The sequence below is a fragment of the Puma concolor genome, chromosome C2, assembly GCF_028749965.1.
Source record: "Puma concolor isolate L17-30 chromosome C2, mPumCon1.1.hap2, whole genome shotgun sequence".
Taxonomy (NCBI): Eukaryota; Metazoa; Chordata; class Mammalia; order Carnivora; family Felidae; genus Puma; species Puma concolor.
The window spans coordinates 94,746,271-94,772,999 of record NC_141675.1 but is presented as its reverse complement, the minus strand read 5'-3'; the positions used below and the strand labels follow the sequence as shown (position 1 = coordinate 94,772,999).

At 37.8% G+C, this 26,729-nt stretch overlaps 1 protein-coding gene across 3 annotated transcripts in view; it reads right to left on the bottom strand.

Annotated features, from left to right (window-relative positions):
* The window catches only part of IGSF11 (immunoglobulin superfamily member 11), a 130,099-nt gene that overhangs the window by 102,110 nt on the left and 1,260 nt on the right, over positions 1–26,729 (bottom strand). The gene's annotated exons all lie outside the window — the stretch shown is intronic.

Sequence of the window (26,729 nt, the reverse complement as noted above, 5' to 3'; positions counted from 1 at the left end):
AGAGCAAGATAACAGAAACAGAATCGCCACGACATAACATTCCAGAAATATAACCTAAAATTTCTCCACGTAAAAAAGGCTAAGAAAATGTGGTCCATTCTCAAAGGAAAAGACAATCAACAGATATTAACCTCAATACAAAGCAGATCCTGGAATTATCAGGCAAAAATTTTAAGCTAGCTATAATACCTATGCTCATCAATAACAAAAAAAGAACATACACTTGTAATAAATGAAAATACAGGAAGTCTCAGTTTAAAAAAATAGAAAAAACAAAAGAAAAAATTTAGTATTGTAAAAAAAAATCTGAAATTTAAAAATTCATTAGGGGGCGCCTGGGTGGCCCAGTCAGTTAAGCGGCCGACTTCGGCTCAGGTCATGATCTCGCGGTCCATGAGTTCAAGTCCCGCATCAGGCTCTGTGCTGACAGCTCAGAGCCTGGAGCCTGTTTCAGATTCTGTGTCTCCCTCTCTCTGACCCTCCCCCATTCATGCTCTGTCTCTCTCTGTCTCAAAAATAAATAAAAGTTAAAAAAAAAATCTTTTTTTTAATTCATGAGGTAAACTTAAAGGCAGGAAAGTGGGGGGTGAAGAAGAGGGGAAAAATCAGTGAACCTGAGGCAAGAATAATATAAATCAGCCAAACTGAAGAGAGAAATAAAAGCTTTAAATATGAACAGATTCTAAGGAATATGTGTGCCAATTTCAAAGTGTTAGCATACTGCGAATGTACTTCAAGAAAGAAAAAACAAATGGAGCAATGAAAACTGACAATAAATATCCACAAACCCCCAAATCTGGTGAACGACATAAATTTACAGATTTAAGAAACTCAGCAACACCCAAACAGGGTAACTTCAAAGAAAAGTAACCTAGGAAAAATCACAGCCAAATGTTTTTTAAACCTAGAGAAAATCTTAAGAGCAGACCGAGAAAAAATAAACATTACATAGACAGGAAAAATGATTCCAATAACCCCAAACTTCTTATCCAAAGCCACAGAAGCCGAAGCCAGTTGAACAGTATCTTGAAAGTAACAAAAGAAAAAAAAAAAAAAACTTCCAGCCTAGAAATCCTATATTCAGCAAAAATACTCTTGTAGCGTGAAAGAGAAACAAAGATATTTTCAGGTAAAGGAATGTAAGAAAATTTGTCATGAGCAGACCTGCACAGTAAAAATTGCTAAAGAAAGTTCTTTAGGCTGAAGGCAAATGATGCCAGAGGACAACATACATTTTCATGAATGAATGAACGGCATCATAAATAGTTATTATCTATGTAAATATAAAATATTTCTCTCTTAATTTAAAATTAACCATTTAACACATAAACTGCCTTTTGGGTTTATAATACATGCAGATATAAGACATATGACAATAATCACATAAAGGACAGTGGAAGTTACAATAAATGTACTTCTATGTTTGCAAAGTTTGCATTGGTATATACCATGACAAGTTAAGGATGTACATTATAATCTCTAGAGCAATAACCAAAAAATAATAATGTAAAGAGGAATAGCTTACAAGTCAACAGATAATTAACAAACTATATTAAAGACCAAGAGGTGAATATATGCTACCTATAAAATATGTATGTTAAATATAAAGACACAGATTGAAAAAAATGACTGGGAAAAGATATACCATACAAATGATAAGTATAAGAAGTATGAGTTATATTAATATCATATAAACAAACTTAAAGACAAAGAGTACACCCAAAGATAAAGAGGGACAATTCATAATGATGAAAGAGTTAATTCACCAAAAAGTCATAATAATCATAAATGTGTATGAGCCTAATAATAGACCTTCAAAGCACATGAACCAAAAATTGGCAGAACCAAAGGGAAACAACTAATTCCACAATCACAGAACATTTCAATACCCACTCTGACCAACTGATAGGAACCCTGGAAAAAAATTAATAATGAAATAAAGAGAGTCAGAATAACACTGTCAACCACTTTGACCTCCAATATCTGAAGAATACACATTATTTTTAAGTGCACATGGTACATTCACCCAGAGACAGCATGTGCTTTCCATTAAAATGAGTTCCAATCAATTTTAAAAGAATGACAAGAGGGGCACCTGGGTGACTCAGTTGGTTAAGCATCCCACCCTTGATTTCAGCTCAGGTCACAATCTCACGGTTAGTGGGTTCGAGCCCTTCATTGGGTCTCTGCACTGGCAGTGTGGAGCCTGCTTCAGATTCTTTCTCTCCCTCTCTCTCTGCCCCTTCCCTGCTCACTCTCTCTCTCTCTCTCTCTCTCTCAAAATAAATAAACATTTAAAAAAAAAGAATGACAGCATATGAAGAATGTTCTCTGATCAAAAAGGAATTAAATTGGAAATGAATGACAAAAATATATCTAGGAAAACTCTCAAGTGATTGGAAATTAAATAAGACACCTTTAAGAAATCTATTGGGTCAAAGAAGAAATCGCAATGGAAATTAGAAAACATTTTGAACTAAATTTAATGAAAACTACAACATATAAAAATATGTAGGATGCAAGAAAAACAGTGTTTACAGGGAAAGGTATAGCAGTACCTGCTTATGTTGGGTGTAAAAAGGTCTAAAATCAGTGACTTAAGTTTCTACCAAAAGAAGCTAGAAAAAGAAGATCAAAGACAAATAGAGGGAAAGAAATAAAGATAAAAGGCAATTCAATGGGGAAAAGAACACCTTTTAAACAAAAAGTATTGGAACAACTAGATATTTGCATTTTGAAAAAACAAACATCTACCTTACCTCACAACATAAGTTAATTCAAAATTAATTTAAAATGTAATTTAAAATGTACAGAAAAAAATTAATTCAAAATGTACTGCAGACCTAAATGTAAAAGCTCAAACTATAAATCTTCTGAGTGGGAAGCTATAGTTAAGTACATTCTGCTTAACTATATGTGCTTCTGCTGCGGAGGGACCCTAGGGTAGCAGGTGGAATGAAGAGAGGACAGTGGTACGGCCCTCCACTCCAGGAGGGTGGGAGAGGATCCATTTCCAGGAAGTGAAAGACACAACATAAGTAGAATCTCTGAAAAGAACCTTGAGGCCAAGAGATTGTCAGAGATTCCTGGAGACCTCTGAGAAATATGGAGAAACTGGCAAACTATCAGGGGTTAGTCTCTCAAGGAAAATTCACCAAAAGGGAAACGGCAAAGGTCTGCCATGCTTAGAATTATTAATTACGACATTTCTCAAACCTTTATGAAATTCCCAAATAAGTGCTACACCATGATTTTACATGCTTTATTAAATGTATTCATAATTTATATCCTCCCCCAGAGGCAGCTTGGTTTAGTCTGTGCTCAGATGAGTACCATTTAAGTGAAATGGAAATTTCTTCTTTTACCATGTTAGCTAGATTTCCAAGATAATCAACACCAGAACTAGCAAACAGACACAAATGGCTAGATTTCAATCTCAATACAACACTATTCACCTTTCAATTATTCACATTTATCCATATATTAATAAAACAACCACAAATTTAATGTTTATTTTTCCTTTTTATATTTCCCTCATTCTGAGAAGAAAATACCCTCTTTACAAGTCTTTACCTTTTGGGGTGGGGGTTTTCGATAAAGCAAATAAAAGATTCATTGAGAATATGTCTCTCTCCTTGGACCTAATTTATCAACATTTATGACGATTCTCACATGATCTTGAACTAGCACAACAGCCTCTTAAGTGATCTCCCTGTCCCCCACCTCCTGGTCCACTTCCAATCCATCCTCCTCCTGCTACTAAAGTCAAATTGCTTAAAAGAGCCAAATTGCTTAAAAGAGCCAGTGAGCAAGTTATTTCTCTTTAAAACCCTTAGGCAGCTTCCCACTGCTCACAAGATAAAGTCCAGATCTCTGGTGCTTGCCTATCCTTCCAGCAAGAGGCTAGCCTCTTCTCCCCTTGAACTCTACCCTCCAGTCATGCAGAACTCTACACAGCTCCCAGACTATTTTATGCCCCTGTAACTCTGCTAGTCTACTCTTTTTGCCCACAAAAGCTAGCTCTCACAAACCCTCTCTCTGTCACATTAACCCCTTACTTCCTGAACTCTTACTTATCCCCAAAGATGAAGCTTGTGGATTCGCTTCTTCTACAAACTTGATCATTCCACTTCCTTTGGTGTGGACTTACAGATCACTTTCTGCTTTCCCTCCTGTGACTTTGGAATAAAGGTGGTTCTACCAACATATTCAGTTATATAAAATGTGATTCTCCATACAACTCATACTCCAATGAGAGGTGATATGTATATACAAACTTCCTCACTTGTCTGGATTTTGCTTTTTTATGTCCTTGGATCATTGTTGATCTCAACTTAACTATAAGATACCAGAGAGAAATAGTATATTCTAATAGGGGCAGGGTGGCCATAAAAGACTTAGTTCCTAAACAATTTGCCTAATCAATCATGTAAATTGAAAACATAAGATCATATGATTCTTTTGTCAATGTTTATTAAACATCTACTTATATGCCAAGCACTGTGCTAGGTTCTAGGGACACAACATTACACAAAATAAATTCTAGATAATTTACAGAAACAAAGAACTTTAAAACTCAAAGGTACATAGAGACCATTGAGTCTAGTCTACCCATTTTATGGTAGAGGAAGTGTCTTACCCAAATTCATGCAGCTAGTTAGTTGCAAAGGCAAGATACAAGAGACTTTGCAGCTAATATCTTTCTTATTTTTTTCTACCAGTTTGAAGGAATTTTGAGTAATAAGACAGATTAAACACTATTTTGGTTTAAGATATTATATAGATCTCAATATTTTAAAATAATATTAATCTATATGTGAAAAGAGGCTTGAAAGTGGTGACATAAAACAAATCTAAAGGGAATGAAATAACAGAGACCCAGAAGTGGGAGCTGAGATTCATCTAAGTCAGCAGATGACATCTATTTGCACTCGTTAGCACTGCCTGGCATGTGCTACACCACCCCCTCGGGTAATTTACATTTTTTTAAAGCATGTATTTCTAAATTTAGGAAGTTAGGATAATCAGGGTGGAAAAGCCCATCTGTTTGACGTTCACTCCAGCTGCTGCAGATTCTGAAATGAAATTTGAGTATTTTCTTGTCTGTTTCATCTTACCCAGTCTGGAATCTGAGGACATTCCAGAAGCATAAAAGTCACTAAGGGCAGGGTATCCAATATGTTTTCGTGGTATTTTTGTTGTTGCTGTTGTTGTTGTTGTTGTTGTTGTTGTTGTTGTTGTTGTTGTTGTTTTGGTACACACACACCTCCATTGTGCTTAACTAACCTTACCACAATCACAAAGCACACCCACTATTTATACACATCTGTGTACGCTCATAGTATATTTACATTTTCTAGTGTAACATTTTGTTGGGCTGGTGAGGTGACAGGGACTGAAAGACAGTAGAAAGAGACCCTAATGCAGTTAAAATTAATTTGCACAAGACAGAAAAAGTAACTCAAGTATTGCTTGGCTATATTACTTACGAAGAGCTTCAACTTTGATTCTGATCCAAACTTTGCCACTTAAAAGCTGTGTAGTTTCAAAAAGATTACTTTACCTCTCTGGGTTTCTTATTATATAACATGCAAGAAGAGAGGCAGGAGGAGAAGGAAGAAAGAGCTGAGCAGAGAAGAGAAACCAGGAGACTGAAAGTCTGTATGACAGCTGCATGAATTTTCACAGGAAAGCCTCTATTAAGTGTAAAAAACTTTCCCCTTCTGGTTTGAAATTATCAACATTAAACCCAGAAGCAAATCAATAAATACTAACTTATACACCTTTTTATGTATCAATAAAGTGTATGAGTCAACTGTATCAGAAGCTAAATAAATATTTAGTAAATACTAAAGCAACTTGGAAGTATTTTTAAAATAAATACAATTCAAACAATTTTGCATTTTTAAAGTAGAGAAATGTAAGAAAAAGAGAAGCAAACATTACCTAGGGTGATGTTTATTACTGGTGATAAACATTAAATGTAATTGTTAATAAAGCCTCAAAAAGAGAAGTGTAAAAGCCGATCTAGAGAAATAAACATTTCCTGTATCCATAAACCTTTCTTTCCTGAATACATTCACCGTGTAAGGTACTGGGGTATAAACAACACGGGATCAACAGGAAGTAAAACCCGTCCTGGTGACAGGAATCAGTTCCGATTTCTTACAGAAGATCTACCTCACCCAAAGCAACGAACAAACTGCAAGCCTTTTCGAGACAGAGACCCAGTTCAGGCTGCAGCCAACACAACCTGTGACTTCACTTAGGAAACTGCTATATACCTGGAAAACACAACAACAATCATAAGGCTGTAAAAGCTTTAAAAAGCTTGTTTACCTGACTTCAGGAGATTTAGGACCTTAATATAAGTTTTTTGGGTCAGTTACATTATTCTCAACCTACCAGTATTTTATAGGTGAACAAACACTTCCCTTCAAGATGAAGTAGGGACCTGAAGAAGAAACTTTAGTGCTAGATCATCTTTTCTGCCCTAGATGTCGTTATTCTTGCCTCTGCTACCGCCCCCCCACCAAACTTACAACAGTGCCTACCGCAAAGCAGGCCCTCGATGAATACTGAGTGAATAAATAACAAGTGTTTTTGAAAGTAGTTTGATCATATCAAGGGCTGAGGGGAGACAGACTCTTGCCGCATACGTACCAGGCATTCAGGACATCTCTTCATCCAGTCCAGCCACTCGTTGCGGAGGGATGTAGGCCTCTCTTTCCAGATGAAGAAAAAGATTCCAAGGTTAAACAACACACTGACCAAAGAGAAGAAAACACGGAACCTAGTCTACCTAAGTGAGCTGGGGTACAGGTGCTCAACTTCTCTGAGAGAGACAGGAGGACATAAAAGACAGCTATCTGAGACCAGGCAGAAAGGTCAGGCCAGGAAAGTTCGCAACAGGATGAGCAGAAGCAGGGGGAAGAGCAGACATAAACACAGAGGTGTAGGTGGCTGGACCAGAGTCAGGCAGGAGGCACAGAGTGTCCCACGGGACTGCAGAAGTCCGAGAAAGAGGCGGGAGGGTGAGGACCTCATAGCAGTGATGGATAGGGGCCCTCAGGCCAGAGAGATCAGGGAAACCAGGGTGCTATGTGTCATGGGTTCAAAGCTTCTCAAAGTAAAAGCTGCTTAGAAATATGTTAGTATAAGCAAATAATGGCATGAACGTTAGGAACAAAGATTGATGGCCATTTATGGTAATTTATTAGTAAAGCTGTCATTCCTAATTCTTTTTAAAATCATCTTCAGAAATCTAAAGGGAATAGCCAATTTTCACCAGAAGGAAGAGAACATTACAAATATAGAATTATTGACTATGCAGGAAAATGTTTAGAACGCTGAAGCACATAGTTCAATGTGTACAGATTACATGCATAATAGAGCTTCAAATCAGTTACCATAGTTACAAAAAGATAATTAATTTTGAAAAAACAAAAGAAAAGAGATATCATTAGGGGCAGTTTTCAAAGAGCTGAAATAATAAACATGGCATCCAAATTTAACTCACATTACTTCCCAGCAGCAGCTAGCAATGCTCCTTTCCAAACGGCCACTTCTGCTGTGGTTCCGCACCCCACCCCTTCCCCCACAGCCCAGCAAGCCAGGCCTCTGCTGTGCCAGTCTAAATCCTATGCAGATGCTGGGAGACTCTGTGACTTCCTACCTGTTCCATAAAGTCTCTCTGAACTCCAGGTGTCCTTGTAGCCTGAACTGTAAAATTGTCACCTACTATTTATGAAACAAACACATATTAGGCACTGGCTGTGTCCCAGGCATAGTGCAAGGGATAAGGAAGGAAGAGCAGGATTAAGCAAGAGGTGAGTGTATGGGTCACAGTAAACAGGTGTGGGCTCAAGTCTGAACAATGTTCTATGGAGACAGGAGAGGAAGAAGCCAACTTGGGGAGACCGTGTGGGAGGTGACATCCAACCTGCATCCAAAAGCATAAGCATTATTTCCCAGGCTCAGAAAAAAGAGGAGGAAGGAGGATTTCAAGGTGAAACAACAGTATTTTCTTGTTCTCCTTTTCCTGAAGCAGGGAGAATGTCGATTTTAGAAACCAAAGGACATGAGCTGTAACCTTATTTCACGTTTCTGAACGCCAGTTTCCTTGTTTATAAAATGGAAACAATGGACCGCTGTGGTAAATATTAATTATATAATGTATGTTGAAGGACTAGTACTAGACAAGAAGAAGGTGGCGGAGGAAGAGAGAGAAGGGGTAAACATTTTTAAGACTGGCTGATATTTTGGATGGCTCAGTCAGTTGGGCATCTGACTTCAGTTCAGGTCATGTTCTCACAGTTCACAGGTTTGAGTCCCACACTGCACTCTGTGCTGACAGCTCAGAGCCTGGAGTCTGCTTCAGATTCTGTGCCTCCCTCTCTCTCTGCTCCTCCCCTGCTTGTGCTCTGTCTGTCTCTCTCTGTAAGTAAATAAACATTTTAAAATTTAAAAAAAAAGACTGATATTTGATATTTCAGAACAAAGACTAAAGTGGTCCTCTTAAAGGGAAAAACAGCTGTGCTGGACTCGCTTACTCTTACTTTATAGTTTAGTGTCCCATTCTGAGTTTCACAGGAGGGGGCACCATGATCTTTTCATGCTTAGGGTTCCAAAGATCTTTTCAAGCCCTGCTCACAGATCATATACATGCTTCCCAAAGTCTTCTCCAATCAGGTGCTAGAATGGAGACAAAAATCATCACAAAGTCAAACGGAGCTTAAAGGAAAAACTGTAATCCACTTACTGACTGTCTGAGCCTGGCACAGTAGTAGGCACTTTACATATTGCCTTAATCTTCCAGGCACTTAACTCAAGGTACTGAAATTCATTCTATTCTACAACTGCACAATTTCCTTACTTGGAAATAGGGAGAATACTCATCGATCTCACAGGCTTGTCTTAGAATTGATGAGTAAATATAATAAAGCACTCAGGTAATGAATGGCACACGGGTGGGTACCCAACAATGGCAGATACAATCTTAATGGAAATTTGACATCCAGACTGGAAACTTGTGACAGCTTCAAATCAGAAGAAATGTGTGTGCCTGAAAGAGGGATCCAGAAGTGGCAGCGACAGCAGAACTGAAGCTCATCAGAGCTGATGTTGGCTTACCACACTGTGGCACGTGTGCTCAGAGCCTGTTCAACCCCCGTGTTCCAAGCTGTTTAACCACATTCAGTTCACTGCGGGCACCTCAATACCGAAATGCCTGCCAAAATCCAAGTATTTAAAAAAAGCACTCTAAGTGATCAAGTGAATAAAGAGGCTTTTCTTAAGAGAAAAGATCATTTATCGAGATTCAATAAACCACAGTAGTATGTTCTTGCAATTGCTTACACATTTGCTGCCATGTTGGTACATGAGCTTAAGTTAAAAACTAGGACAGAGCTCAAGACTGGCACATCTGGCCAGATGAGGACCCCAGATTCTGCAGGACTGGCCATGTATCTAAACCAAATGCTAGCAAGAGGATAGCAATAAGTAAATTTACATTCCTTTGTGAACAAAGAAGCATGTGCATAAAAGCAAAGTCTATTTTCTTTCAAGCTGATACGCTCTTCTTACTACTTCCTACCCCACCAACCCACCCCAAAACTAGATGGGTGGCAGGGGTTGGGGAACAATAATAAATAATATTTTTTTAATGTTTATTTATTTATTTTGACAGATAAACAACACAAGTGGGGGAGAGGCAGACAGAGAAGGAGACAGCGAATCCCAAGCAGACTTCCATGCTGTCAGCACAGAGCCCCACACAGGGCTCGATCTCACGAACCATGATATTATGACCTGAGCCAAAATTAAGAGTTGGATGCCACCCAGGTGCCCCTAAACAGACTTTTTAAGTAATATTGTAGAGATGTCTCTTTTGGATGGCTCAGATAAATGCTCAGTCTTTTAGATTTCTTTCCCCCGTCCTGATTTTCTTCCAGATGGTATCTGACTGCCTGAAGGATAGAATCCTCCAACTATCCCAAGGCAGAGAAGAAGAGAGGTGGCCCTCATATCTACACAAAGTTTCCGGGGTCTTCCCTGGATTCAGATCTAGGGGGACTGAGGACTCCCAGAGTGGTAACCAGTAAGTTACAACCAGTCCTGGGCGGGAGTGTTCTTTCTGGTGGTAGTTGTAGCAGTGGTGCTGAATGGAACAGTGGTAGGTATGTGCCAGCTCCCATCTTTATACAATGGTCCTCTCATCTTGAAATTCCTGTACTCATAGACTTCCTCAGACCTTGATAGGTCCCCTTACCAGGATACACATACACTGCTAGGTCTCTTACACACTTCATGAAGGCCCTGAGGACCCAGGAGCATTGCCACAGACTCCACCTGCTTCTGCCACTGCCTCCGTGCCATCACTCTAGCACATGTTCAAAGTGGCCAGCTACAGAACCTGCAGACCCCGAGAACCAAACCACCCAGGAAAATGGCACAGATCGGTCAAAATAACAATGACAATTGAACGGGAGGCTATACTTCATTCATACCCTAAAGAAACACATTATATCATAATGAGCTGAATCACGTTTGTCTTTTAGACTAAACCATGGACTCTTGAGGACTGGACCCTACTACACTTTTTCATCTTTCTACCCAAGATTCCTGGAACATAATAGACCCTTCATTTTTTTTGTCATTTTATTTTGCTTTTCCTTTAAAACTGTTTAATATAGAAGAAACAGAGGTGATTTGCCTCATCAGCTGGGATAAAGACCAGACAGGCAGTGCACAAAGCCATTAACTATCTGAATATCGTATCTTCTTCCTCCTGACATTTCTTTTTTTTTTTTTTTTTTAATTTTTTTTTCAACGTTTTTTATTTATTTTTGTGACAGAGAGAGACAGAGCATGAACGGGGAGGGGCAGAGAGAGAGGGAGACACAGAATTGGAAACAGGCTCCAGGCCCTGAGCCATCAGCCCAGAGCCTGATGCGGGGCTCGAACTCACAGACCGCGAGATCGTGACCTGGCTGAAGTCGGACGCTTAACCGACTATGCCACCCAGGCGCCCCCCTCCTGACATTTCAACTATCACATAGCTGCACTTCTATTTCCTCACACAATTCTGACAAGGGTTCCACTATTATTCCTTTTCTGATTCATATAAATCTCCAAATTATAAGTGTGCTTACAACTCTAATTACACATGTATTAAGCTCCTCAAGACCAGGTACCATATTGGGGTGATGGCTGGCTCAGTCAATTAAGCATCTGACCTTTGATTTCAGCTCAGGTCATGATTTCATGGTCATGGGATCAAGCCCCATATCAGGCTCTGCACTGAGCATGGAGCCTGCTTAAGATTCCCCTCTCCCTCTCTCTCTGCCCCTCCCGCCGCTCACAATCTTTCTCTCAATCTCTTTCTCTCAAAAACAAATAGAAAATAAATAAGTTGAGATATTCTCCCCCCAGAAAAAAAAAAGACCAAATGCATACAACACTAAATTTTGCATAAAATTTCTATGCCTTCTCTGGAAACCGTTTTTGGACCATAAGTTCAAATTCCTTGTACAAACCAAATGTAAGGTGATGCTATTATGATGTAAGATACTCAATAATAGGAAAGACTATTATACAATTAAAATTATTATTTTTAAAGGAAATTACGATACAGTGGTAAAATGAAGATCATGAGATTTAGAACATAACCTCAGCTCTGGATGATGAAGATGACATTAATGAAGCAGGAGATGATGATGATAAAGATGGCAGAGAAAACAGAAGAAGAGAGAGATAGCAGACCAAAACCAAAACAAAAGGAGAGAAGAAATTGATTCTGTAAAGAGGAAATGAATCCTATTTACAAAAAAATGAGCATTATTTACAGATACCATTTACAAATAAAAACAAATTTCACAGTATTCTGTTTGGGTCTCTTGTGCCTTTTGGGAAATGAGTGTTTATGGCTCAACCACTGTTAGCAAGAATTTACTGATCACTTACTATGTACAAGGCATTGTACTAGACCCTGAAGGTAAGATGAAACATAAGACCGTATCAAAGAACTTACCTAACCAAAAAGACTGGATCAATCAATCTGAGTAAATCAGTCTGGGTAAATCACCACCAAAAATTAAGTTTCAGTCCCTAACTCCCAACTCTCATCACACACCCAAAACATCAATTCCAGGAGGGCTATCAGTCAAAATATAAAAGGTAAACAGTATGGCTTATAGAAGAAAACAGAGAATATCTTTATGACACTGGGATAGGTAACAAATTCTCAGCCAAGACCCAGAAAGTAGTAGTCAAAAAGGAAAAACTGTTAACACTACTAATTAAGAACTGTTCTTTAAAAGATATCAAAATAAGTGAAAAGGCAAGTCACAGAGTAAAAGAAGATTTTGCAACACATCTAACCAATAAAATTCCAAGAAACATTTTAAAACCCATACAAATCAGGGAGAAAAAAGACACATGGACTCTCTAATTTTAAAAACTCACAAAAACCCAAGGGTTCATCAACAGATAAATGGATAAACAAAATGTAGCATATATAAACACTGAAATATTATTCAGCCATGAAAAGGAATGAAGTGTTATCATACATGCTATCACATAGATGAACCTTGAAAATGTTATGCTAAATGAAATAAGCCCGTCACAAAAAGACAAATACTGTATGATTTCACCTACATGAAGTAGATAGAATAGGCAAATTCACAGAAATATAAATAGATTTGATATTTCCAGTGGCTGGGGGAACTGGAAAACAGGGAGTAACTGTTATTCACTGTTTATAAAGTTTCTGTTTGAAATGATGAAAAAGTTTTGGAAATAGTGGTAATAGTTGCACAAAATTGTGAATGTGCTTAATGCCACTGATTTGTACACTTAAAAACAGTTAAAATAACAACTTTTATGTTGTGTTTTACCACAATTCTTAAAAATTAATGATACATTACACCAAAACCACTGAGTTGTAAAATTAATAATGTAATATACCAAAAACCACTGGATTGTACACTTTAAATGGGTTAAATTATACAGTAGGTGACTTACATCTGAATAAAGCTGTTATTAAAAAAAAAAAAAAAAAGAAAACTGGCAAGGGGCACCCAGGTGGCTCAGTCAGTTAAGCAGCCAACTCTTGATTTTGGTTCATGGTTCGTGGGATCAAGCCCCACGCTGGGCTCTGTGCTGAGCATGGAGCCTCCTTGGAACTCTCTCTCTCCCTCTCTCTCTGCCTCTCTCCTACTTGTACTCACACACACTCTTTCTCAAAATAAATAAATAAACATTTTTAGGGGCGCCTGGGTGGCGCAGTCAGTTAAGCGTCCGACTTCAGCCAGGTCATGATCTCGCGGTCCGTGAGTTCGAGCCCCGAGTCAGGCTCTGGGCTGATGGCTCAGAGCCTGGAGCCTGCTTCCGATTCTGTGTCCCCCTCTCTCTCTGCCCCTCCCCCGTTCGTGCTCTGTCTCTCTCTGCCCCCAAAATAAATAAACGTTAAAAAAAAATTAAAAAAAAAAAACTGGGAAGACCTGAGCAGACAATTTACATAGGAAGATACTTAAATGGTCAGTAAAAGGGGAAATGGTGAGCAACCTCATTAGTAATCAGGGAAGTGCAGAACCTTACAAACACACACACACAATGCGATACCATTATTCCTCCATCATAATGGTTAAAGTTAAATAGATAATAGTGTTCATAAGCATGTAGAGGAAACAAAACTTCCAAACACTGCTAGCAGGTGTAAACATCAACACAACCACTTCGCGAAAATGGCAGTACCTACTAACGCTGAATATACTCAATTTGTTTCTTAGGTGTATACTTAACAGAAATGCACTCTGGTTCGCATCAAAACACATGTATAAGAATGTTCACAGCAGCATTATTCATTGTAGACCCAAAATGGAAAGAACGCAATGTCTATCAGCAGTAGGACGGATGTCAATATCATGGTATATTCATACAATGAAATGCTCTACTGTAATGAAGGTGAAGAAACTACAGCTATACCTAATGTGGATAAAGTGCATAAATAATGTTGAATTTTAAGAGCCAGAAACAAAAAAGTGCAGAATGAATATGGATGATTCTATTTCTAAACACATATGTGCATTTACCTAATTAGCTAGTATATACGAAGCAGAAGGGCAAGGAAAGGTTTTGTGAAGACTAATCTAGATGTGGAAAAGCTGAATCCGTTCCCCTGTCACACTTGGAATTACTGCAAAGGAGTAGGGGGAAAGGGTTCCGCTATCCTCTACTCCAGTCAAAGAGAAAGCTGGCATGCCAACTTCCACTATGTCAAGACAATCCAAGTTGCGAATTCAGAGGAAGTGCTCGAGACTGCAAATTATTTTTGTGTTTGTGGTCTTCATCATCATCAGTTTATAGAATATTTGTTAGACACTGAAGGAGTAAGCAGATTTGATTTATTTTAATGCAGGCAGATGGCTTGGTTGTGGAAATTGTGAAGAGATTACTGAGCGGCTTCCTCAGATCAAGGACATTATGGAATTAAAGGCCCTAAGAGACCTTGCTGGGCCAGGTCCACATGACTCACAACCTTACATGTTCTTATTAATGAGAAAGACAACTCAACCCCTTGAACTCCAAATAACAGCCGGGGGGAGGGGGGGGGGGCAGGCAACAATTAATTTGTCCAAAGAAGTACAGATCTTAAGACAGAAACCAAACCAGGAATATAGATTGATCAAAGGGCAACTAAAACATGTCATGCTCTGAGGACACTGAAATCACAAACTAGTTAGAATTAAAAGTTATAATTTCAGAAAATATATTCATGAAAATGAGCCACGTTTAAGTTTCTAAAACTGAAGTGGCTGGTATGCAAAACTCAAGAACCTTCTCTACTCACATACTTTGGTTTCAGGAAAAATTTAATGACCTGTAAACAAACTATACTTACCAAGATAACTTAGTAGGCAGCAGGTTGCCTGGATGGCTTAGACAGTTAAGTGACCAACTCTTGATTCTGGCTCAGGTCATAATCTCACAGTTCATGAGTTTGAGACCCGCATTGGGTTTTGGATCCTCAGTCTCCCTCTCTCTGTTCCTCCCCTGCTCATGTTCGCTCTCCCTCTCTCAAAAATAAATAAATGTTTAAAAAAAAATTTTTTTAAGATAACTTAGTAGGCAGTGAGTTTATGAATCTCAGGATTATTTTGAAATTTCTGCCAAAGTGACTAACTCTATCATCCACTTTGGAGACCACCTGGCTTTGTATAAAAATGTCCTTTCATAAAATGCAAAGAGAACAGGTGGGAAACACCATCAATCACATGTAACCTAGAGTCAGAATCCAGAGGTGCCCTGGTTAACCACACCCCTCCGAAGCTTTCCATTTAAGTATCACTACCCTCCCTGACTAAAACTCCCTGGTTGTTATTTTTTAAAAGCTCACAGGCTTTTCACTTTTCATCAACAACAGCATTAGAAAACATCTATATTTGTCATATAACCCCACACAGATAAAATTTAGACACCTATGCCTGGCTTACACAAAGAAAAGAGAAAAGCAGAGAAAAGTCATAGAAATCAAGCCAAAGGGTCAGAATACAATGACGGTGGTAAAAAGATTTCTGTCATATATATAGTCTGCTTACCACTGACCGTCTCTTGACACACACAAGATCTGCCTATGATAGAAAGGATTTAGGAGAATAGTTATGTACAGAGTTTGAACCAAAGTGGAAAAAAAAATCAATTTTAAAATAAAATTTAAAAATAAGATTCTTTATATTTGAAACCACTGTTCATAATCTTTCCACAACAGATGAGGATGGGTTTTTTTTTAAGATTTTTTTAAAAGTTTATTTATTTTTGAGAGAGAGACAGAGCACTAGGAGGGGAGGGGCAGAGAGAGAGGTGAGAGAGACACAGAATCCGAAGCAGACTCCAGGCTCTGAGCTGTCAGCACAGAGCCCGACGTGGGGCTCGAACTCACGTGCCACGAGATCATGACCTGAGAGTCGAAGTCAGACACCTAACCAACTGAGCCACCCAGGTGCCCCCAGATGAGAATGGTTTTAATTAAAGAAAAGTCTCGTTACATTTATGGAGGAGAAGGAATAGAAAGTCAATTAGCTATTTTAGGGCAAGGCTTGTAAATACGTTAAAACTAGCCATATATTCTCTCCAATTTATTTTATTGCCAATAGTCTTAATAGTTGTGAGATTACAGAGCCAGAAAAGAACAAGATATTACCTCACCCAACTCCTTTATTTTGTAAATGAAAGCAAGCCTCGGGGAATTGAATTGTAGGATGCTCCCAAGTCACACCTCCCATTGGTACTCCCTGGATAGACTCATCTCTGACTCAAGTTAGAGCTCATGAATCCACAATCCTTACAACAATAATTGTCACTAACCAAGCAGTTTTCTTTAAAAAAAAAAAAAAAGTTTATTTATTTATCTTGAGGGAGAGAGAGTGCACAAGTGAGTGAGGGGCAGAGAGACAGGGAGAAGAGAGAATCCCATGACCTGAGCTGAAATCTAGAGTTGTACAGTTAACCAACTGAGCCACCCAGGCACCCCCAAGCATTTCTTTTTTTTTTTTTTTTTTTTTTTTTTTTAATTTTTTTTTTCAACGTTTATTTATTTTTGGGACAGAGAGAGACAGAGCATGAACAGGGGAGGGGCAGAGAGAGAGGGAGACACAGAATCGGAAACAGGCTCCAGGCTCCGAGCCATCAGCCCCAGAGCCCGACGCGGGGCTCGAACTCACAGACCGTGAGATCGTGACCTGGCTGAAGTCGGACGCTTAACCGACTGCGCCACCCAGGCGCCCCCACCCCCAAGCATTTCTTAATGCCAAGCTCTATGCTAGACCCTTTAGAGATGTGTCATTATATTTAACTTAGTACTTAATGAAGGCCATCTCCACTGTACAAGGTAATCAAACTCAAGCTCAAAACATTAAAACATTCCCAAAGTCATAGCACAAATAAATGATAACTCAGGAATTTAAACCCAATATGTCTGACTAAACTAAAGCCCACACAATACTATTATCTCCCCCCAAATGCTAAATAATTATATCCAAACAATTCTACTTTGGGCAAGACAGACTGAAGAAATACCTACATAAACTTACAGGTTATACATACAAAGATGTTCACTACAACATCATTAATATCAAAAAATCAGAAAAACATAAATGTCCAACAATGGGGAAATAGTTAAATAAACTATGGCATATATATGCTATGATATACTAAACAGTCACTAAAAAGAATGAGGTAGATCCATGTAACAGATGTGGAAGAAGACCCATATTAAATTGTTATATTTTATAAGTAAGTTGTAAAACAATATTTATGACATTATTTGTTTTTTTTAAAATATGAGAAATGAGTAAATTGGGTTTAGTTTAAATAAGTTGAATTTCAAATTTTAAAAATTATGTAGAAAAAAAAATTTAATATACAGATAGTATCTGAGATACTAAATAGAAGATATGAAACGTAGAAATATCCAGAAATAGGGGCGCCTGGGTGGCTCCGTTGGTTAAGCACTGACTTCGGCTCAGGTCATGATCTCACAGTTTGTGAGTTCAAGCCCCGCGTCGGGCTCTATGCTGACAGCTCAAAGCCTGGAGGCTGCTTCTGATTCTGGGTCTCCCCCTCTCTCTGCCCCTCTACTGGCCCTGCTTGTGCTCTCTTTCTGTCTTTCAAAAATAAATAAACATTAAAACAAATAATTTAAAAAAAAGAAATATCCAGAAATACAATATAGGAAAACAGATCTGAAATGCAGGAAGATGTGAGTAGGCAGACTGAAAAGATATAATATATATCTTTATATATAGATAGATATAATATCTCAGAAAAAACTGATAAAAACAAGCACATCAAGATAAATTATGGTTAACCTATTGAACTATAAAAATATAGAAAAGCTTTTTGACATCCAGGTACAAAAAGTAAATCACTCTCAAGAGAGAAAAATTAAATCTAGACTAATCTCAGACTTCACAGCAACAGTCAATGCCAGAAGATATGGAATAATTTCTAACAAATTGTAGGAAAGACGTTTTGACTCAATAACATATGTATACAAATTCTCTTTCAATTTGGACAGAAACAGGCAAACATTGAAAACATGAACTAACTCAGAGAACAAAGTAAGCACTGAAATAATTCTAAATGATAGACATCTATCTAGGTTTATCAAGAAATAAATCATAATTATCAATGTTAAAATGGACATATCTGGGTGGTCTGGTTTAGAATGGTATATTGAAATATTGTTTTCTCTTGCTTTATACTGTTTGAACTAACTTAAAATGAACATGGATCCTTTTAATACAAAACCTGAGGTCTGTACTTTTCAAGCACAAATTGTATTCCATTTAAGTAAATTAAAACAGTCAGAATTGATATATACTTACAGAAACAAATCGACATTTGACTGGATCTGAGAGTGGGAGAGTTAACTGCAAAGGCCCATGGGGGAACTTTTCAGTGGTGGAAAGTTCTACATTTGACTCTTACACAGGTGCATAAATTTATCAAAACTACATAATATTATACTGAAAACAGGAGCATGTTACTGTAATTAAATTATACTTCAATAAAACTGACTTAAAAGGCAATATGAGTAACTCACGAAAAATTATGTGGTGGCAAAGTGGTTGTCAGTCACATACAAAACACACACACACACACACACACACACACACACACACACACACACACCTACCTAGGGGCTATGATTACTTTCCTACCAAATGCAATCAAACTGATTTTTGAACAATTAACTTTGAACCTAGATTTTAGGTAGAGGGTAAACAAGATCTCCAAAAAATGTAAATGACTGGTCCTCTATACAATCTACAAAGATCCTCAAAAAAGACAAAAAAAAAAAAAGTACATGGACATGCAGATTTTGTTTGTCATTAGAAAAATGTCTGGAACAATGCACAAGAAAACCAGAGAATTCGGTGGGTGGAGGTAGGGTATGAGTCAATTCTTAAACACTTCTGCATTGTTTGAATTTTTATGCCTAGGATATGTTACTTCTGTGATTAAAAACGTATGTAAAATACAAAAATAAAGAATTTTAAATAAGTTTATTATTTTTAAATAATATATGCATACTCTATTTAATGCCATCCTACAGAATATGCAATAACTGTTGGCTATTTGTCTAAAAAACAATGTTCAAAAAAAAAAATAAAAATAATCTAACATTCCATTACAGTACACCAGAGTTTCAAGTACAGTCAGTATGGACTCAATGGGTTCTCCAAGATCCTTCCAGAAAATCTGTGAGGTAAAACTTATTTTCTTAATAATGGTAAACTGTTATTTGCCTTTTGCCTGTGTTGACATTTGCACTGACAGCGCAGACAAAGTAGTGGGTGAAACACTGGTGCCTTACCACACTCAAGGTACTGACACTAAACCATACTCAGTCATTGTAGTGGGTCTTCACCATCATGTGCTCACAGTGAACAAAGAAAATCCAGTTTCACTGAAGAATGTCTTCGGAGAAACAATAACAGTAATTTTATTAAATCTTGACCTGTTTATAATTTCCTGTATGACAAAATGGGCAGTACGAAACATACATCATTTTTGCAGCAGACCAAAGCAAAATGGCTGTCCCAAGGAAAAACACTGGTGCAACTCCTTGAGAGCAAAGCTGAATGAGCTAGTCGCTGTTTTCATGGATCAGCATTTTTATTCAGAAGAACAATTCACAGAATGCAATTATTCAGACTTAGGTATGAGGCACACATTTTTGCAAAACTTAAGAAAATAGGACTCTCACTTCAAGGGAAATAACTGGCAGGTGTTCTTTTCCAATAATAAAATTTGGGGAAATATTACAATTTTGAAAACTTGTATCTGCCATTGTAGCTTAACAGCTTCCCAATACTTAGAAACTGTTTTGATGAGATCAATGGTGACATTAACAAATGTGATCTGTTAGGTAATTTAATGTCTGTCAATATTTGTAAAATCTTTATCAAAGAAGCAATATTTCCCAAATTATCAATGTATACTGTACCAAAAAGTCATGCAAGAATAAAAGATCCGGGGGCGCCTGGGTGGCGCAGTCAGTTAAGCGTCCGACTTCAGCCAGGTCACGATCTCGCGGTCCGTGAGTTCAAGCCCCGCGTCAGGCTCTGGGCTGATGGCTCAGAGCCTGGAGCCTGTTTCCGATTCTGTGTCTCCCTCTCTCTCTGCCCCTCCCCCGTCATGCTCTGTCTCTCTCTGTCCCAAAAATAAATAAACGTTGAAAAAAAAAATTAAATTAAAAAAAAAAAAAGAATAAAAGATCCATTCAAAGTGCAACATAAACCAATGGATTTCAGAAAACAGAGAAAGAAATGTTTATTGATATGGTTTCAATTCTGCATAGTAACCAACTTTTAAAAAACTAGTTCTTATTGAATTCTGGTAAATACCAAAGAATATCCAAAATTATTTGAAAATGCTGTCAAAATATCCCTTCTTTTTCCAACTACATATCTGTGTAAGGCAGATATTCTTTATATATTTTAACCAAACCAACATATCATAATAATTGAATGCAGAAGGAGATTGGGGAATCCAGCTGTATTCTAACGAGTCAGATATTGAAGATATTTCCAAAAATGTGGAACAATACCACTCTTCTTGCTAATATTTTTTGGTTTGGGCAAAAATTCTTACTTGTCACAAAAATATTTTATGTCAATATACAATGGATTTATTATTGTTTTTAAATTGATTAATAAATATTCTTAAATGTCCTTACTTTTAATTTCTAATATGGTAAATATCAACAGATATAATCCACATAAACAAAAGCTCTTTGTGGTCCTCAATAATCTTTAAGGCCCCAATAATCTTCAAGGCCAAAAGGTTGAAAGTCTTTGTAGTACAGCATTAACATATTTTTCACATGTCCTGCATATTGTTTTAAGTCCTGGCTAACAAATGCTAGCATGGCAGTCTGTATTTACACATGAGTAATATGCATAAGTGAAATGTACTACAAGCTTTCTTAACCAATGAAAGCCTAAGATGCTAGCCTGATTGGAATGTGTTCTGCAACAAGTGACGTTTCCGACACTTGGGCCTCTCTTTTTGCCATGTATTTTGTGTTCTGGCAAACAATCCTGACAGATGGGGCTGACAGAAGTTGCATAACAGGTAATGATAGACCTGGTCCAAGGAAACAAAGATGAAGTGTTATAACAGATATGGATGTTACTTAAGGCATCTTTGAGTACATGATCAAGGATGTCCCTATGAGTAGAAGACTTACGAGATAAACATCAGCAGACTGATTGGATAGTCCACACAGAATGAGCCCCAGCTGGGAGAAACTATGTGTGGAAAAGAAAAAGGGAAAGGAATGGAAGGGAGGACACTGGGCAGTCTCCCTTGGGCGCAGGTTATGATGCCTCCACATGGGGCTCATCTAGTTAATGCTCTTATTTCTAAAAGAACTTCTCCAGTACTTTGTACACATGACGTGGGGAGGGGGAGATTGAGCTTAGACTACACAGGTGTTATTGTTTTTAATTACCTCTGTTCTTGGGAGACTAGTTTTAACATACAGGCCCTAAGGACAAAGAATACCAGGCATGGCAATGGGAAACTTTACGGTTCTAAACAAATGCCCAAAAGTCCAAGGTCATTCTTTCTTACATGGAGCAAGATCTTCAGAAACTCCTTAGGGGAATATATTTCAAATATCAACAACTTCAAAGCTTTGTGATTAAAAATAAGCTAAAAATAAATTTTGAAAGATCTGTATTACCTTTTTATTTTTTTAATATGAAATTTATTGTCAAATTGTTTTCCATACAACACCCAGTGCTCATCCCAACAGGTACCCTCCTCTATGCCCATCACCCACTTTCCCCTCCCTCCCACCCCCCATCAACCCTCAGTTTATTCTCAGTTTTTAAGGGTCTCTTATGGGGTGCATTACCTTTTTAAATTAACTTCCAACTCATAGAATCCGGAAAGTCTATGAAAATAGATCTGTATCACCTCTGTTCCACAAAATACATACTAAGGTTTAAAGATGAACTAAAGCTGACACAGTCACACCAAATCCCTAAAAAATGTTTAACAAAAATTATTTTTCATTAAAAGAGAAAGCGAGAACATTCTTTTCAGGTACTCCAAGCACACAGAATTACCAATTATATGAACAACCACTCAGTCATTCTCAAGTATCTACTGAGCACTTACTATATGCCAGGTATGGTACTATCTTTTAGGGAAAATATAAATATAAATATAAATACACACTGAATTATATCATGAAATTAACTTCATGAACAAGGGGAAAATACTAGCATGGAATAATGTCCACCTTCTCACTCACCACTGCCCAACTTCTAAAGTGATTACTGGGTCGGGCTGCTTGGCTCCAGGGTTGATATATCCTCAAAATAGGTGGAGGTAAATCATTGGAAGGAACCATAAATGGCTAGATGCTAAATGAACAATAAAAGAACCTGATGGTAACAGAACAATACAACATCCTCCAAAATGTTTGGAGACCATGAGGAGGAAAGAGGACAGAAAAGAACCAACATTAATGAGAATGTGGGAGTGAGAGAAAACATATTTTTACATGAGCAACTGCTGTCAACAGGGAGAGACTCTGGACAAAGGAGGGTAAAGGGGCTCTCTAAATTAGGACATGATCTTCAACAGACTTCAGAAAAAATTTAAACCTCTTTCCAATTTTTAAAACTACTGGATTAGTCTTTTAAGACTGGCCTACAAGTGGCCCCATGACACTAGAGTTACATTCACAATGTCACATTGTGTTATTACATAGTTATGACTCTTGGTAAAAAACCAGCACTGAATTTCCAAACCTATTCTACTTTAACCATCTATTCCAACCTTAAATTCCAATCCACCATCATTCATACCGCTGATATTAACCTAATTCTCTGAAGATTTCTCCAAAGAACTCTACGTGGTACAAGGATTTCCTGAACTCTGTGCTTCTAGCATCTCAACTTCTTTACTGGCAAGGCTTTTCTAAAATAAATTGTACATCTAATACCGCCAGTTTGTTACCTCTCTCAAGATCAAAATGCTAAATGAAGAAAAACCAGTAAATAGACTTCTTCTATGAATATTTTTTATTGAACACTTTTTTTCGCATTGGAAACTTGTATTTATTTAATCCTATTCTACAAACATAATAATTTTAGTGACATGTTAAAATATGATCTTCCAAGCATACATAAGTGAGGCAGAGGCACACAATATAGGAACTATGGAGTATCCAATAATGGTAGCAGATCAATGGCTGAGTCTATCACTTGTGAAATTAGTAAACAGATTTTATTTCTTTGACACATTTCATGGGTTTTTTTTACGTTTATTTATTTTGAGAGAGCGCGCATGAACGTACACAAGTAGGGGAGGGGCAGAGAGAGCCAGAAAGAGAGAATCCCAAGCTGGCTCCACACTCTGAGCACAGAGCCCGACATGGGCTTAAACTCACAAACCATGAGATCATGACCTGAGCTGATATCAAGAGTCAGGCACTGAACTGACTGAGCCAGCCAGGCGCCCCATGACTTCATGTTTTTTTTAATCATCACAAATGTAAACTATTCTTTCTTATGTGGTAGGAAACCAGGTACAGAGGAAATCAACTACTCAAACTTTAATAGAAAGGAAAAAAATCCTTTCACACTTTAGTAAGATCAGCTTAACTAATGAGTAACTAATTAACTTTCCACTTTTAAGACCAAATTCAGCTCAAATCATATGGCGTTTTGAATACCACCCAAGAACTGACACCCCCTCTGAAACCAGTTATTCTCAATTATGATCAAAGGGGGATTTCAGAGCCTCCAGATGGTATGAGAGCTGCCCTCAAAATCCAAGGGTGAGATATATGAGTGCCAGACAGCCCTTATCAAACAAAGGAGGGGGGACTTGCAGTGACTCGACTCCAGAAACCCAGCAATCCTACCTCCAATTGCCTAAAACATCTTTAGTGTGGATAACTATAAATTTAGGATCCCTATTCTAAACAAACTAACACAGATGAGAATTTCAGGGGGAGTGCCACAATTTTCCCACCTCGGCTAGCATTTCCAGTCCCTTTTTCTGTATAACCCACTGCAACTGAAGAATCTTGTGTGCCGGCACATCACCTTGTTTGGCACTAAATCACATGGCTTAACTATGAAGATCCAAACGAGACTTTTCATTATAAATGCTTCCACCATCAAAGTGTGAAAACACATTTGAAAATGTGTCACATACTGTTACTGGGGGGAAAAGTCTTTCCCCCGCTGCATCATTACCTTGAGTCTGACAACAGTTCTAAGCAGAATATTTTAGAAGCACTTCGTGATTCTATGTTTAAATTGCTTCCTGAGTAGTCCATATGGAATATACAGTGTATTAAGCTTAATTTCTCTAAAATTTTCATCCAGTGGCTGTCACCTTTCATGTAGGCCAAACTACAGATTTTTTACAAAAAAAGTGAATCCTTCTGGTGTGCCTGGATGGCTCAGTCAGTTAAGCGTCCAACTTCACCTCAGGTCATGATCTTGTGGTTCATGAGCTCCAGCCCCACATCGGGCTCTGTGCTGACAGCTCAGAGCCTGGAGCCTGCTTTGGATTCTTTGTCTCCCTTTCTCTCTGTCCCTCCTCCGCTTGCACTCAGTCTCTCTCTCAAAAATAAACATTAAAAAAAAATTTTAAGTGAATCCTTCCAAAGCAGCTACCCAGTTAAAGTTACAGCTAACAAATCAAAGTTCACAATAAAATTTTCAGAATGCTAATATTTAGCATAATAATTCTTTTCATTTTCATTTCATTTTACATGATCCTTTCTTTTTATAGATTTTCTCAGATTCTGGAAAGTTATCTGCTATTGCAAGTAATCCCAAATATTAAAAAAAAAAAAAAAAACTTCAGATAAATCTAACCTATTGGTAGAACTATACAGAAGTCAACTTTTCTATTCAGATTCCCTCTGAATACTCCACAGAAATTCTTTTTTTTTTTTTGAACACTGTGAATGTATTTAATGTCACAGGACTGTACACTTAAAACTGGTTGAAATAATACATTTTTTTGTTATATATATTTTACCACAATTTACAAAAGGGAAAAAAACACAAGTGGGGACTGAGCCCAGATCCTAACACTGCTGGGAAAAGACAGCCAGGTGATTCAGTTCTCAGCCCTAAAGAGAAGGATGTGTGTGTGTGTGTGTGTGTGTGTGTGTGTGTGTGTGTGTGTCTGTGTGTGTGTGTCTGTGTGTGTGTGTGCACACACATGTGTGTACACACATGCTTAGAAATTCAAACAGAAATAAAAACAGAAATTTCTTGACATTTCTTTCAAAAGTTTAAGAGACTCTGTATTTCTACCTTTAGTGCATCATGTCTTTGTAGTAGCCAATGCTCGAATGGTTATCTATTTAGCATCCAGAAGCAACTTTGTTCATTCTAAGTCCCAAGGATGGGCCCTAATTCATTCAAAACAACTCTGCCTTTGACTTCAAGAACTTAATGGCAGTCAGGTCAGGATATGGTATTCTCCTGGAGACTGTTATGCTAGGCGCAAGTAAGCACACAATAGCTGTTCACCCTCTTCCCCTCCCCATCTTCAAGAAACTGAATGACAGTGGCCTTTCCATGGCCTACAGAATAAAACCAAATTCAGCATTCAAGGCTCTCTACTATCCTTTTACTATCTTTGTAGCCCTTTCTCCTTTTACACACATCTCTTGCTCTAGCAGCTAGACACTTGGCCTTTCAAGAATATGCTCCTGAACTTTCCACTTCATATCCTTTGATCCAGGCTATTCCTTTGCCCTAGGAAAGGAGACCCGACTGCTCTCATCTCAGCCAATTCAAATCCTACTCAAAGTCCAGATCAAAAGTAAACTTTTCTATGAAGTCTTCCTTGATAGCGCCACTGATAAATGGCACTCATATTTTCCTTGTATCATTAACCATTTGTGCATGCTTACAGCCTGTTGCAAAACTGCAAACTCCTTAAGGGCTGCAGACAAACTCTTGTACTCTGTCTTCCACCATCTCTCCCCATCAGACACCCAAATTCAGAGTTGTAGCTCCGCAAATATTTGTTGAACAAATGAACACAACTGTTCATTTCTGAGGGTGAAAAGTGTCTGTACATAATAGATTGTCATGAAGGCTGAACTGTCCTTGGAAGTCTTTAAACATTCTAGGATAGCTTGGGAATAGTTCTGAAGGAAAGGAAACCAATCAGATGACCTTGTAAGGCTACTTCTGCAAATTACATCAACTCTTTAAAAGTACTGCCTAATAACTCAAAAACAAACTACACACAAATGCGATTTACAAAAAGGGAGCATAATTTATTGTAGTAGATGAAGGTTAAGAACAGATTATTTTTACCAAAATTTCATCTGCTCTTATAGTAATATTTATAATATTTTCAGTTACGTCCAAGACACTGTATAAAAAGCTCATTTACGCTAATTATTACACACTTGAAAAGCAGGACAGAAAAATGTTGGCCCCTTCAAACTGGTAACCAGACAAAATTAATTTGGAAGCACATACTCACATCACTTAATTATTGTCTACACATCATCACCAAAAATGTATATACTGAACTCCAGGAAAGTTATCTGTAATTTTGACGATTTCCTTCACTGGCATCTATGAAAAAAGTATTCAAAATTTTGTATTCCTTTCTCCCCTACTAAATAAATTTGAACAATTTAAGTCGACTAAAACGAA